Source organism: Vespa crabro, chromosome 12 (genome assembly GCF_910589235.1).
Source record: "Vespa crabro chromosome 12, iyVesCrab1.2, whole genome shotgun sequence".
Classification (NCBI taxonomy): domain Eukaryota; kingdom Metazoa; phylum Arthropoda; class Insecta; order Hymenoptera; family Vespidae; genus Vespa; species Vespa crabro.
This window is the reverse complement of record NC_060966.1, coordinates 6,398,517-6,413,982: the sequence shown is the minus strand read 5'-3', so window position 1 is coordinate 6,413,982 and position 15,466 is coordinate 6,398,517. Positions and strand designations below refer to the sequence as shown.

Sequence of the window (15,466 nt, the reverse complement as noted above, 5' to 3'; positions counted from 1 at the left end):
AAGAGGCGTAAGTATTATACAAATTGGTCTAACGTTAATGGAAAGTATTGGAAAAATATCTTTATGATCACAGAGCCAGGTACGTCGGGATTTCGAAAATGGAGATACTCGTTTCTTCAAGTTTGATCTCTTTATTAATCACATATCGCGAATTCTCCTTTCCCGCGTTTCGTTACGTAAGTCCTCGTTATCGCACCTCCCGGCAACTTGGTCGCAATTAAACGGAACGACGTCGTGTAAGTCGAGAGATACTAGTGCCATTAATATAAAAACGAAAAAGAGAAGGAGAGAGAGAGAGAATGGCCCGAAGTTTAACGACGTCTTGTATTTTCTTTTCCTTTTTTTCTTCTTCTTTTCTCTTAAATATAAAGCGTATCTCGCGAGGTCGTAGCGTCGACCTTAATAACCGTGGGTGTTGCGAAACGAGGAAGGAATAGGAAAATGAGATTAATGGCAAACCTAAATAATATTGCGAATCATCGATATCGCTTAATTATGAGAGTGAAATTATATCGAATGTTTAAATAAAGAGAAATGTGAATGTGTGTTGTTGTAAAGGGTTAAGGAAACGTAAACTGTAAATTGAAAGAAAACAATTAACATAATCTATCTTGATCGTTTTTCCTCGCGATCGAGAATAAGAAATCTCGAAAAAATTTCGTGGTGCTCTGGTGGCATATCGAGGTAATCGCTCGTGCAAGAAGCTGTCATTCCCAGAAGAAGTACGTCCTCCTTTCCTTCGACTTTTCGCGTATCGTCGAGCATAAAGTCGTTGGATATCATCGATGCAACAATGGAGCGAAGAAAAGATCGGCCGAAAAGTCCAGCGTCTCTTTCTCTCTCTCTCTCTGTGGTGAACTTTGAGAATGGGAATACGGGTCATCGGGTATCCCGAACAGAAATAATACCTGGAGTACCGTTTTGAACGTTAGAGCCGAATGCCAGAGACCGAAAATTCTCGACTACAAATAGAAACAACCTACGAGAAGATGCTGTATCGCTTCGTGTATTCCTGGTGTCAAGTACGTGTGCGTGGCATAAAATATGTGTGTCTATCGTACTTGGCAATAATCGCAAAGTCTGATTTGTATCTAAGGCGAACGAGGAGGGCCTTTGTTCGGAAATAATTCGATATTTAAATATCTGATCCTACGTGTATGAATAAGATACATAGATAGGGAAATTTGATCTCTCTCTCTCTCTCTCTCTCTCTCTCTCTCTCTCTCTCTCTCTCTCTCTCTCTGGAGGATTAGACGTTCGTCCTCGTGAAAGTAAAAGCTAGTAGAAATTACTGCAGATCGTTTGTCAACTTTGTGAGATGTGGATCGCGATTCTCGAAGCGTTCGAGCGGAAGTGCAGATTGCGAGAGATGTCCGAGTTAGAGAGTATACGTGCACTGGGATAACTCGATTCGAAATATATCTGGTAGATGTGCCGTGACACCTGCTTCTGACCGCTTAATTGCCACGACGAGGCGTTCTGGAAACGATTCGAAATTATTTCGGGACGTACCTCGTCGTATTCGTCGTCGTACTTGATATCGTATGAAAAATAAAGCCTCGTGCTTCCCGTGAAATCACCGAATGGAGAAAAGTTCCTATCCAATCTCATTTATGGAATCGATTTTGGAGCCACAGGTGTTCATTTTTCTAAGGCCTTACGTTTATTAATTTCTTAGGGTGAACTTTTCGCTCGATTAATTTCGGAGTAATATACAACCTAGACGCGTACATAGATATGTAGTGCTCTCGAAATATCTTTTATCCCATCAGCAGAGTGTAGCAGCAAGTAAAAAGTTTGTTATTAGTTGAATCGTTTCGCCTAATGGCTGAATTATCCGAATATCCAACGACCCGTCAAACTCCGTCGACGTTGGGAACGACGTTCTTACTAGGCAGGCATCGTCGAAATCGAATTTCCGTGAAATCGAGCGAGATTCGGTTGTCCGACAAAGTGACCGTAGTGGTTCTTGCTCGATTCGACGAGAAGAAATTTCTCTCTCGCTCGCGTTTACTATGTTTCGGCTCTCGAACAGCCAGAACGTTTTTTCCACGGCGATGATTTTTCGAGGTAGGCGAATTACACGCTTGTCGGATGCAGTGCCACGTTGTGTCGCCGGTAGGGAGGCACATTGCCAGCCATCGTCGTCGTCGTCGTGCTGACTTCGTCAAGAAGGAAAAAAGAGAGGGAAAAAAGTAGTTTGTCGCTTGATAAAGAAGCTAAGAAATTGAGCATGATGCTTGGAAAGTTTAGCTCGCGATAATTGAACCACTGCCCGTATTTTTCCAAAGGCAATACTTTCTCTCTCTCTCTCTCTCTCTCTCTCTCTCTCTATATATATATATATATATATATATATATATAGCTATATATAGCTGTCTTGAGCGTTCCGCTTGAATACTCTTCTTTCTTGGCCTTTTAAACTCGTCCAAAGTTATGTATACGTATGTGTATACGGCCAGTAGAGATACTCAAGAATCGTTAAAATCGAATTCGTATCGATCGTTTGTATACTTTGGAACGAACACTTGGCAGTCGGCTCGAAGGAAGGAAAAAAACAACGTGGACGTTGAAACTGCTCGAAGGAGCATTTAATTTGTTCAGAAACAATAAGAATCTCTCTGTTTCTTTGGTTGTCGAGAAATGGAAAGAAAATATTCGCGTGCTCGCAAGAAAAGTGCTCGGCATCGTAAGATTAAAGATGTCGCTACGAAGAAAGTATTAGTAGTAAAAGAAGAGCGCGGTAGAAGACAATCTTTTAAAATAACCGCGTCGTCCGAGCGTAATTCGCGAGAAGAGCACGAAAGAAACGTTCCCGTAGTTCGTGCTCGTGCATCAGAAGTGGGATTAAAATGGTAACCGCCGAGCGGAAAGATAAAAAAAATCATTCTCTTAGAGAAGACGATTTTCTTTCTGTTTCTTTTTTTTTCCTTTTTTTTCTTTTTTTTTTTACATATTCTTACATTTTTTCTTTTAGCTCGTCGCGAATGTGTCTATTTCGCGATAGTAATCGTCGCAAAGAACCTCTTCCTCGAGAGATCTTTAATGAAATTGAAGGAATTCGATTCGAAATCCTTCCGTGGTAGGAATATTTTTATATACGTTTCCTCCTTCCTCTTCTACCTTCTGGGAGAGAAAGTTGCGAAGTTTATGTCTCGCCGTGTTTTCACGTAGATGCATGTTTATTGCTGCATTAGTAGGAGACCGCAGCGTGCGAGGATAAAGCCAGGCTGCCGCTAGGATTCTCTTGGTTTACCCTAGGATTTGATCATACCAGCCGCAAAATATCCTCTCTCGAGTCGAGCATCTTCTCCACCTGTTTTCGTATTACCGAATGGTAAAACTCTGTTCTCCGAAGGAAACGAGTTTCTAGCATTATATACCTCTTTTGATTCTTATGGTCGCATCCACCTCGATTCGTCTGCCTCGTCCCAATATCAATGCTAACAATGAGCAATAAGAGAGGGTAAGAAAAAGGGCGGCCAACCGAACATGGAGATAGCGATAACGTTAACGCCGATAACGTTGGCCGAACGATGATTATTAATCATGTGCAGGTCGCGCGTGCGACTGTCAGCACTGTGTGGGGTCTGCAGGCAAGCTTGACTAATCGTTTCGCCATTACGGATTAATATACCCACCGGTGGTCGACGGTTCTCTTGCATTTACCTCATCTCCCTATCGTTTTACCAAGCCGCTGTGCTTCTTGTTTTGGAGAAACCATCTCTCTCTCTCTCTCTCTCTCTCTCTCTCTTTGTCCTCCTCTTTTGATGCCGCCATATCGACGATTTAATATGCCATAACTCCGAGACAAATATCGCGAAATTTACTGGCCGAGTTAATCTACCCGACAATATATATATATATATATATATACATTTACGGTATTCGTGATCAAGAGAGAAAGAGAGTAAACTCTTAATCCGTATAACTCTGACGCGATTAGAACTTTTCTCGTTTGAATACTCACCTTCTGGCAAAAAATGTAAGTAAAAGTCTTTCGAAAATAAAACTCGATTGATGTTGATTAATCTCCTCTAATATTAATTCGTATTTATATACGATTTAAATAAATTGATTACAATCGATATTGTGAAATTCAATGGACTCGTTAATTAGAATTCGAGCGAACTTTGAGTAATTAAGTTAGGGGTTGTAGGATGTAATCATTGCTCTTTATTTTATTCCGACGAACTCGAAACAACTGGACGAGTCCGTGGCACGATATTCGTTGTGCAGTTTACATGCGTATGTTGTGTATTCCGTGAGAGAGAGAGAGAGAGAGAGAGAGAGCGAGAGAGAAAGGGATGAATTATTCGTTGTCTCTTGCACTCTGCACCCTTGGACACTGACACCGCGTTGTCCTGTCCAGCCTGCTGGCCCCTCTGTCTCTGACACTGTCATCCATAATGTCTGTCGTCCAGGTATGACGTTACTCACGGCGTTCTTCTTGACGGCAAAATATCGTTCTGCTCGTTCTCCTCTGTTTTCCTTATTTTTCTTTTTTTCTGGGCCCGAACCAAAGTCGATTTCAAAGATTGTCCTTTTTTTCTATCGAAGCAACGATCATTATCGTGTCTTTCTATCCTCTTTCGATTCTCAAAATCCTCGCTCGACTTTTCCTTTTCTAGTATCGCAAAAGCCGCTTTCGAAAACGGGGAGGATGGACGAAATCGGATTAAGGGTTGCTACAGACTTCCACCTATATCCCTTCCCCATTTTCAAGCATTTAGAACGATCGCGAAAGTAGTCTAGGAAGCGATATTTTCAACTTGATTGAAAATTCAAGCGAAAGGAACGCCGGAGAGAATATTTTGATATAAATGATATCAATAATATTTCTGTGCGTTTGCGATCAATCGGTTTCAAAGCTTTACGTACGTTATATGCTATATCGTAGTTATCGACGATGAGAAACAGTCGATATCGGTGAACATATAACTTAACTATCTCTCTCTCACTCTCACGCGCGCGCACACACAGAGCAGATAGATATAGCGAGAATCCCGCAGCTCCTTTTGCGGAGAGGAACGTGGTCGTCCGTATGTGCGGGAGTCTGGAATATCTGAGCTTCGAGGGCGCTAATTAATAGGCCCGTAAATTAGCGAAGCCAACAATGGGCAGCCGGCGAGTCACGGTATTGCCGGCACGCGTGCGAACGTAAGAATATGCGTGATCTATGCGGTATTCGGGTTCCCGTGTCTCTTCCGTCGAGCCGTACGATTCTATCCGTTTGCTAAGCGAATCTCCTCTTACAATCCTCCTCTGCATTCTTTTCTCTCTGGCCAAGTTGGCTGCCTAGTTAATATCCGAATTCTTTAAGGCGAGTACTTAAGATTTGGAAAAAAAAAGAAAGTGAATCGATTTGAGATAGAGAAAGTTGCTAAGGACCGTTCGATTATCTACCGAGGACTTGTCCGAAGTGTGGGAGAATGCTAGGACAGCGGGAATCATTATTCGGAATAGATAGATAAAGAGAGATAAAGAAATAGTAGTCGACGGAAACGAGCAAAAAGTCATCGGGAAGCTTTCCGCCGTCGGTGCCTGAGTAAAAACGAGCCAGAAGCGACAAAAAGGACAAAAAGACGGCGGCAGTCCGCTAATGGCCAGACAACGAGCGTCGTCGCTTAGGGACGCGAGAGCGAGTCAAGGAGTTTTCTGCGCAGAAACTCTCCTCCCCCTCTCTCCCTCTCGCTCTCGCTCTCTCTCTCTCTCCCTCTCTCTCTCTCTCTTTGTCAGTCGATGGCTTGATGGCATCTCTCGCAGGTGACGCTTTGAAAATACTATTCCGCGTTTCCACTCCATCCCAAAGTAGAAAGAAAGCGGTCTTTCGCGAGATCGTTTCCGTCTACGCGCTCGTTTCCGCGTGCGAAGGAATCGCCATGGAAATCGATCGACCTCCCTCTTTATCTCCCTCCCTCTCTCTCTCTCTCTACGACAAGAATTTTTTTCATTTTTTCCCTTATCACACATTTCAGCGAAAAGCTGCTTTAATCCCCTGTACAATTTTACCTACGTTTTCGACAAATTCCACTATCTTTTTCTAGGATAATCGCGTTAACGTCGTCTCTCCGTGTCGCGCGTTTCTCTCGAGTTTCGTTTGTTTTCAAACGAGAGAAAATGCATTTTGCCTTGGTCCGTCGCGGTGCAACGATGCGTCGGACGGCGATGAAGTCGTCGGCAAAGCGTTATCGAGCTTCCACCCAATAACGTCGGTATACTGGAGGATGCTGCGAGCGGGCGAGCGAACGAGAGAGAGAGGGAGGGAGAGAGAGAGAGAGAGAGAGAGAGAGAGGTGCGGTTAAATGCACGCACGCGCATGTGCATAAGCGATCAGGCGCTTAAACTTTATCCGCCGTCGATGACTAAATGCATTTAACGGCTACAATCATTTATAAGAAATAAAAAGAGAAAGAAAGAGAGAGTGTGGATTCAATTTCGTTTCTCCATCTTTATCCTTTCTTTATCCTCTTTATCGCTATTTTTCCATTTAACAATGTAATAAATTCCAAATATAAATCATATAATGGAAAGGAAAGAGTTAGGCGTAATTTCCATTTGATTTCATATCTTTGTCAACGTTTTTGCTTTCAGTTTATATTATATACGAATAACTCGCGACGACAAGTTCGCATAATGTATATTATATATGTATCGTGCACGTTAGATACAAAGAGTCAAGGTATCGTGCGATTAGTATTAGGACGATGACGGTTCTTTGCGAGACGGTGGTAGTGTGCATCGCGTGTCTATGTAAATACAAGGCCGAGACGGCGCTTGACGAGGTTTGCACTGGTGCCACCGGTTGCCACTTTGCGGTGGAGAGCGTTCTATCGTCGACGTAGATGCTACCACAGAGAGAATCAGAGAGAAAAGAGGGGGTGGGTGGATGGGGGAGGTCGGAGAAAGAGAGAGACAGAGAGAGAGAGAAAAAGTGCGCACGCGCGCGCATCGACGTTAACGTTATATCGTTTCTCGCTCGCTCGACTGCTCGTCCGATGTGTGCACATACATACATACATACATACATACATACATGCATACGTACGTACGTATAGACCTATACAGATATATTTACACAGGAACATGTACTGGGTGTTCGTATAAATTTTCCATGCATTTTAGAAGCGTGACATATTTATGTAAGTCATCCGCATTCTTTTATTTCATGGATACGACGTGTTTACGCGAGTACGTCGAAAAAATGAAAAGTAGGAGCGGTAATTTGTGAATCGTCAATTTTTGATAGGGTAAAGACTAGTCGAACACCCTGTAGAGAGGAGAAGGGTGAAGCTAGACTTGGAAAGTGGGGGCGGGGGGATGCAACCCTCTATCGGGGCGCCATGTGGCGACGAGCGTTGGCGAGCGAGGACGAGCCGAGTCGACTGAACGGCTCGTGGCGGAGGCAGTGGGGGTAGAGCTCTCTTTTCCGCGCGGGACACCCTCGCGCTCGAGGATAATCAAAGCTCAGTCGCAAGCCGAACATCGTGCCGCGTATACGTGTACCTTTTGCCTATATATACATATATATTTCTCTTTTTTTCTCCCATTCTCGTTCTATATACAAATATTAAAGAAAAAGGAAAAAGAAAACAACAGAAAGCCACGAACGAAGATCTTTCTCTTTCCTTCGTTTCGTTCTTCCTCTCTCTCTCTCTCTCTCTCTCTCTCTCTGTATATATATACACGCACGCACACGCGCGCGCACGCACACACACACTCTCATTCACACACACACGCACACACATACATACACACACAGCCACACACATCTGGCCCTTTTTGTGAACGTGTGCTCTGTGTATTCTTCTGGTATCCTGTGCGCGCGCGCGCGCGCGCAAACTGTCTGTCCGTCTCTCTCCTACCCCCATTTCTCTCTCTCTCTCTCTCTCTCTCTCCCCCCGTGTATATCTGGAATTTCATCGACGACGTCAGCACGCCTTCGCTTTCTTCGATTTCGAGTTTCTCGGCTCAGGGTAGACAGAGATAGAGAATTCCGGAGGATGGTGCTTCTTTTTCCTGAATAACGCCGAACGAATTTCGCCATGAGGTGATCAGATTTCCATGGATCTTGTTCTCCTTGATGCGCCGCCAAAGAAAGGACAAAACGCGCGTCTGCCCGTCGGAACTTTTCTAATTCCTAGTTCAAAGTAATCGTAAAAAATTTGCAAGTTTGTGCATCGTAATGAAGACAAGATCGATCGATTACGTATCTCTAGGTGTATTTATTACAGGCTCGATAGTATTAATCGTTTGTTATTATAACGAGAGTTGTAAAATGTAGTTCGGGATTAGTTCGTATGTAGGTGAATGAAGAGCCAATAATAATTCCGTTTGATACGAGACGCTGCGTGGACGTTTATACGCATACAAGTTACGTCAGAGACGCAATCGAGTCGATCAATCCGCTCGATCTTAATTGGCGCGATCTGTCCCGATAGAATTTCTTTGTAAGATTCCGTTCCATCCGAGGCGCCGACGAGAAAAGGAACGAACGAACGAACGAACGAACGAACGAACAAGTTGAAATTTTCGGCAGATCGTTTTGTCCTTCGGGCCGTGCCGGCGGAAATTGAAGAGCATCGTCGGGGCGCATATGCCAAGATCGATAACTCGAAGGGCAGAACGTGGGAAATGCGCTGCCCCGTAACTTCGATTCCAGACATTTACGCTACACCGCATTATACTTTTGCCTTATTAATACGCGTAAAATCGTTGCCGTCGATAACGATGACGCTGCTGGTGTTTGTGTTGACATCATTGTGACAGTGTATCGACTCCTTGCACCCCGTTCGAAACCAAGCCACCGACGATACGTCGTGGCCTTTGCGCAATTCATTGAAATTCCTCAAAGCCCATCCAAATCGGATACGCGTAAAAAATAAGGATATCTATCGCAATTTTCGAAAGTGCAACGCGTGCAAATGTTTTATCGTTTCTCTTTTCCTTTCTTTTCTTTTTTGCATTCTCCTTTAAAAATCCTTTCGAGATACTGAATAAGATACCGAATGAGAAACGTGAAACACTTTCCTTCCTCGTTGGTTCTTGGCTCTTTAATATTATATTCCGTTGATATTTAGGACGAGTAATAAGTTTCATCGATCGATTCGAAAAGATTAATGAACCCGTGCTCGTCGAAATAATTCGTTTCTTTAAGCAACGGATAAACAAAAGATTCGTGTTCTTCGCGTTCTTCAGGGCTTTGATATATAAAATGTCGTTTACTCGAGAAGGTCGAAAAGTCGCGTTGGAAGAGCGGCTAAAACAAGTATGTGATATATTATCTCGCAGGGAGGCCGCAGTTAACAACGACCTTGCCGAAGATCGAGAATGGTATGCAGCGTGTACGCGGGTGGAGTCGTAATTCTGCTGGCAGCACGATCGTCTTCAGGCTTGCGTCCATGCTACATACATCGTGGATTCATTGTGGAACGTCAACGACCACCTCTGTCGCTGTTATCGTAACACCTTCACGTATGTAAAACGTACAAACAAACGCTTGGTATTTCGTCTTGGCAAATAACAAAGATTTTTATTTCATTCACAAACGATGAAAACCCAGGAGAGAGAATGAAGCGCGATGTTCGAATCGACGAACACTTCCTTTGGCACGTTTAGCCTCGATTCTTTTCCCATTTAGATAGGAAACCTTTCGAAGGAACCGAGGTACGACAAGAAGATAGCCCAAAGATAGTTATTTCGAATTCAATCGGTGCTTCGGTAGGCCGAAGAAGCTACACACGGAATGGACCGGACCAGATGTTGGCTAAATCCGTAACATCAGGCGAGTAGTTCGCCTCTTGTCGTCCCTCGGACTCTACGTCCGTGGCATCTTCTCTCTTGTATCTTTTCTCTTCCTCTATCTCTCCGATTATTTTTTTCCTTCGAGTAAAGCGAATAAAGCGTCGTAGCCTGCCGTCTCGGTATCGTTCACATTTGTGATAGTGAATATTCGAATGAGTCGAAGTCGCGACAAAGAGGAAGCACAAAAGAAACAAGAGAGAGAGAGAGAGAGAGAGAGAGAGTGAGTGGGGCGGGGGGGGGGGGGGGGGGGAGGGAGAAAGAAACGAACCAACGTCGTCTCTCTAGTCGTTGACGGTTGAAAGATCGCACGCGTTGGCACTCTCCGGAAGAAATGCCTTCTCGGATAGCAGTATTTTGGTCTTCGAAGGATTTGCCACGTCCACGACTCGGTTGTGTGTGCCAGAAGTCGATCTTTTTATTATTTCTAGAGTGCGTCTTGTCTAATAAGAGAGCCGGCTCGACGCTCTCGAGTCTAACTTGTATCTGCAATAGTGACGTTGATTACGAAAATAGATCGAATTCGAAGATGCAAAGGCAAAAAGTATTCCGTATTGTACAACTTCGTATTCGTAATTAGCTAAGCGCGTAATAATCTTTGAGAATAAACGAAAGAAGAAGGAGAGAAAAGAAAAAAAGAAGGAAAAAAAAGAAAAGAAAAAAGGCGCGAGATCGCTTAAAGAGGAGGATAAGTAGGCGTGGACCGAGGGCACGTTAGGTATTATCTTAAGAGGCTCGCAAGCCGGTTAGCAAGAAACGAGAGGAATTCTGATTCGCGGAGCGATGGCGGAATGTCCGGCCGAACGAACGGCAGCCAATCGATTCTCGAGGCATGGCTCGAGAACCGTGCTGGCAAAGTCCACGAGAGGGATCCCTGCGAATCGGCCTTTCGTCGAAACTATTCAAACGTTGCTGCCTCCAGCGACTGCTTTTGCTTTGTGCCGCTACGCGAATTTGCCTCCGATGCTGATTTCTCGTCGTGCGGGGCCAGACACGCGCGCGCGCGCGCGCCTGCATCTACGAGCACAAACAAAATCTACTCTCGTATCGTGCGTGTATGTAATTCCAGCAAATAAGGCGTTAAACGTTACGTCTGACACGCATCGCAGCCTGTGTCGTCTCTCTTTCTTTATCTTTCTCCCCCACCCCTCGTCCCCCTTCGTGCTTTCTGATGCGGAGCTTGACATTGCCAGAGTAAAGTCAAACTCCGAACGTGGCATCAATTATTAAATCGAACCACTTGGATCGTAAAACCATAGAATTCGAGGCCACTTCAAAGCAATGCGCTCGTTTCTTGAAAGATTCGTAAAGGTTCGTATACACGAGTCTGTCTATATCTGTATACCCACGAATGTCGTTGAAATTTTGAATTATTTTACGGGCCAATTGATTAATTCGTCATCCAACTTGCAGCAGTTCCTTCCATTGGGATAGTACGAACGATATCGCGAGGATAAATCAAGGAAGAGTCTAAGGGCTCGATTTTCCTTTTACGTAATACCAACGTAACTACGATAGAAATAGTTCCGAGTGCTATGATGCGGTAATATTGGCATCGAGTGACGTATTTCGATGTTGCGTCTGACGTACCACGGAAAAAGACGCGTACGTAAGTACTTATGTACGAGTCTCTTGGAATGCGTTCGATCGATATCATCCATGATTGACTTATTGCCGCGCTTCTCGAGAGACGTAACAATTTCCAGACGAGTGCGCTCGCTGAATCAATTTAATTTCGTAGCGTTTCGAAGTAAAAAAGAGAAACAAAACGTACTAATTTAACTTGAAAACATTTCGATTCTGATTGATCTTTCGTGATAAGAGCACGCGTCGACCGATTACGAGAAACTTTAAAGCCTCTCTCTCGTCTCGGGAACAAGTAGTCGAAAATGTTGGATCGATCGAGATCCGCGAAACAATTAGTGGAAAGGTCTCGGAGGTTTCGTCGATGATCAAAAAGAGAAAGAGAGAAGAAAGAACGAAAGAGAGAAAGATTGCAGTTGGAATCTGACTAAAAGAGAAGAGATAGGACCAAGTAAAAGGAGAGAGAGAGAGAGAGAGAGAGAGAGAGAGAAGAAGGAAAAAAAAGGAACTCTTCGACTGCGTAGCTTTCTCATTATCGCGATTGTTCCGCGCTGTGTACCGGTCGACAATGGGCGACACAGTTTTTTCGTCATAGCCTGGGAAAAAGAAGAGAAAAAAAAGAAAGAGAGTGTTCCTTCTAGCTCTCGCACTCTTCTCGCGTTGTACTCCCTTCCCTCCATCTTTTCCATCATCATTCTCCTTCTCCGTCCATTCGTTTCTTTCCTTTTTCCTCTGTCGCAACTAAAACGACTCACCGTGGAACGTCGATAGTAGTAGGGCAACGACTTACGCGTTACTCTCTCTATATCTCTAACCTGGTCCTTTGATTCACGTCGAAAGAAGAAGCGAAGTAGAGGGAGAAAAGATGAAGAGCCAGAAGGGAAGGTTCCTCGCTAAGGACGTTAAGCATCAATTCGAGTTTTATGAGCTATTTTGATTTCGGTTCTTTGCTTTTCCTTAATCCTAAAAGTTCTCCCCAGAGACCTAACGCATTATTCGTTACTACGAGGTGTATTCTAGGAATGCACCTAGGATCGAACATAAATGTGTGCCATTGTCTAGCTCGAGCTTTCGAACGGGCTAAACTAGCCCGTTTCGACTTTTTATCTCGTCTATCTGGCTTTTTCGTTTGAAAACGATAGCCAAAGAGCGACGAACAAAGGGATACTTATCAACGACGGCTCTTTTATAAAGAGTATCAAACGAAATCTCGGAATAAATCAATTTTATCAGTTCTTTTTCCGTTCCTTTTCGAACAGATTCACAAAGTCTATAGCTCGAGAAATTCAATAGTATTGCAACGATCAGGATTTTCTATGTACCTATCTTACCGATAACGCTATTTAACGCGTTTCTCCATTTGACTGACGTACGTAAACGAAAGGAGAAAATTAATTCTTTCTTATTACTATTATCATTTCGAAGTCTCTTTTGGTCGTTCTCTCCTTTCGCTTTTCACTCGTTGCCATATCTCTTGGTACGGATTAACTTTTAAATGGAGATGGAATTTTCTCAACGGTTTTGTGGACGTATCACGAGACACGAGTAGAAAAGAAACATAATTTGCTCTCGGGGCACGAGTAGGTATGTACGTCGTGTTTTGCGGCACACACGCACGCACACACACACACACGCGCGCGCGCGCGCGCGCGCGAACACTCTTGTATATCTCGAGGAGAGAGACGATACGCGACGGTATCACGAAGCACGCTTTTATTCTACTTTTCCGTGCTTAAACACGGAGAACGGGGCTTAGAGAAAATCCTAACCGTCCACCGGTCCAAAGGAAATCCGTAAAGCGGGTATGTGGATGAAACGGAGTAACTGCGAAAGAAATGTTCGCGTTTAATGGAAAACTGAATTTCCTCGGGCGCAACGTTGACGATAAAAAATTGATATATGAACTCGTAGAAAGAGAAAAAAAAAAAAAGAGAAAGAAACAGAAAGGTAGAAAATAATTTGGAGGAGAGGGTGCGGCCAAAATCACGCGAGTTCGTCGATGAAATGAATCGTCGTCGCGTTTGCCTCGATAGTCCTAGGAAGATTATCGTCGTCCTACGATTACCACTGCCGACGGGATAGAAGGAAAAACGTAATTTCTTAATTGCGACGTAATTACCAGAGCGGTCTAATTGCAACGCTCGCTTCCTACATATATACCTACATATACCGTACGCGTCCTATGCTTTCTCACGTAATAATTTTCGAAGAATTTCTTTTGAGAAAGACAAAGCCGCACTTTCGTCTTTTCCGTGACGACGCTCGACGCTCGACTTTTCAGATGTTAATGAGAAAAGAAAATATCAAATTGCACCGTTATCGAACCGAGTCTTTACTTTTCTCTTTTAGCAACCATTTCTTTTCGACACTTTGTACGATAGGAGGAAAGAGAGAATCCTCTCATGTGTCTGTGTGTGTGTGTATATACAGATAAATTATAAAGAGTACGAGAGACGTTTCCAGTTAGCTCGGTGTGCGGCATTCATGGGATTAGTCACATTTGGCGGTGGTTCAAACTACACCCGCCCCGACGACGAATTTGGCTTGGTCCGAGCACGTTTGCGACCTTGCCCAGGGAGAGAGAGAGAGAGAGAGAGGGAAAGAGATACGTACTCTCTTTCTTTTGCATCGGTTCTTCCCCGTTTGCATAGAAACTTCTCTAATGATTCGTTGCGGTATGTTTGCGGTAAAACGTTCGATCCGATATCAAGCATATGTATAACATCGAGGTAACACGTATAGGTACCGAAAACACATACACATATCTCGTACCTAGAGAGATATATTTCGTGCTTCGACGAATCGTAGAGAATTCAATGCTTCGAATAGGTTCGCTTCGCGAAATGAAACGTTTGAACGCGGTGTGCACCTATTGCCTTTCATCGATCGAATTAAAAGTAGATAAATGCGCGTGGATATTTGAAATGACGTCGGGGAGACTTGGATAGTTTGGAATATCGATTGTAAAAACCCTTGGAATATCGAGCTATTGTGATACTCATAGTTTATTATACTTGTCTTCGATCGAAAACTCGAAATGGAGCCTCGTAAAAAGTGAAAAAATTCTCAACGGCTGAAGGAAGTCGAAGGATGCGCATAGCCCGAGCTGGATAATGCAAGCGTTAGCTCGAGAACTTTGACTCTGGGAGCTCGTTGCAGAAAGTTTAAGTGAAAAGTTTGAAAAATACTCTACTCCCGTAGAGTTCCGACTACTTTGTCAGGGAGACAACGATAAGTCGATGGCTTTCGCTTCTACGTGACACCGTCAAACGTTACCTACGATACTTAATTAAGAACAGAAATTTATCATTGAAAAATATTTCAATTCAATCATTTTTCAAAAGATAGTAGAGGCTCTCGTAACCGACTGCCCGTTCGCGTCTGATCGCATGCGACCATTAATCAGCTCGCTACGTGAACGTAAATTACAACTAGATCCGTTCTCTTCGCGTTACCTAGTTTACGCCGATACCTACACGGTGTCTCCTCGAGTCTTTCCTCGATCGAGCCACGTAAATATTACTGAGCTCTAAAAGGCAAGCTTACTATTTACGAGAACGTACGTGGGCTATGTTTCTCTTCTAAAAAGCACCTTCGTAATTGGAACGGGACGCTCGAAACTACGTCGATGATTTTCTTTACGACGATTTATTTACGAGACGAGTTGATCGAGATTATCTAAGGATACTTTAATCTATCTCTATTCAATTAGAATTCATTTTTTACTATCGAACGTACAAATCGTTAAGAATAGAGATTACGAGATGTACGTATAAATTCGATACTCTCTCTCACTCTCTCTCTCCTTTTTCTTTCCCTTTCTTTCATCCCGGGCGTGAAACAGACGAGAAATTTTCATTTGGAACGTCTATATTTGCTTTTTAATTGGCTACCGTGATCATTGGAATTTCAAAGCAAGAGTAACAGACGGAAGAACGTCCGTCGGACCTCGTAAATCCGTACGTCTTCTTTCGAGAAAGATTAATGTCGATCGAAAAACAGAGAGAGAGAGAGAGAGAGACAAATTAGCAGATAAAAGCAGAGAGAATGAAATATGTTAATTCTACCGCAAATATAAATA

General features: G+C 43.6%; 1 protein-coding gene across 13 annotated transcripts in view; it reads left to right on the top strand.

Annotated features, from left to right (window-relative positions):
- LOC124428455 (RNA-binding protein Musashi homolog 2) overlaps positions 1-15,466 on the top strand; it is a 94,190-nt gene that overhangs the window by 11,632 nt on the left and 67,092 nt on the right. For 11 of the 13 annotated variants that reach the window (XR_006943177.1, XM_046972503.1, XM_046972492.1 and 8 more), the window contains exons 1-2: positions 7,641-8,050; positions 9,292-9,474. The exons of 1 other annotated variant lie outside the window; for it this stretch is intronic. The gene's annotated coding sequence lies outside the window, so the exon portion shown is untranslated. Of the gene's footprint in view, positions 1-7,640; positions 8,051-9,291; positions 9,475-15,466 lie in introns of those variants that run through there. One more of the 13 variants, XM_046972493.1, reaches the window with a different exon arrangement.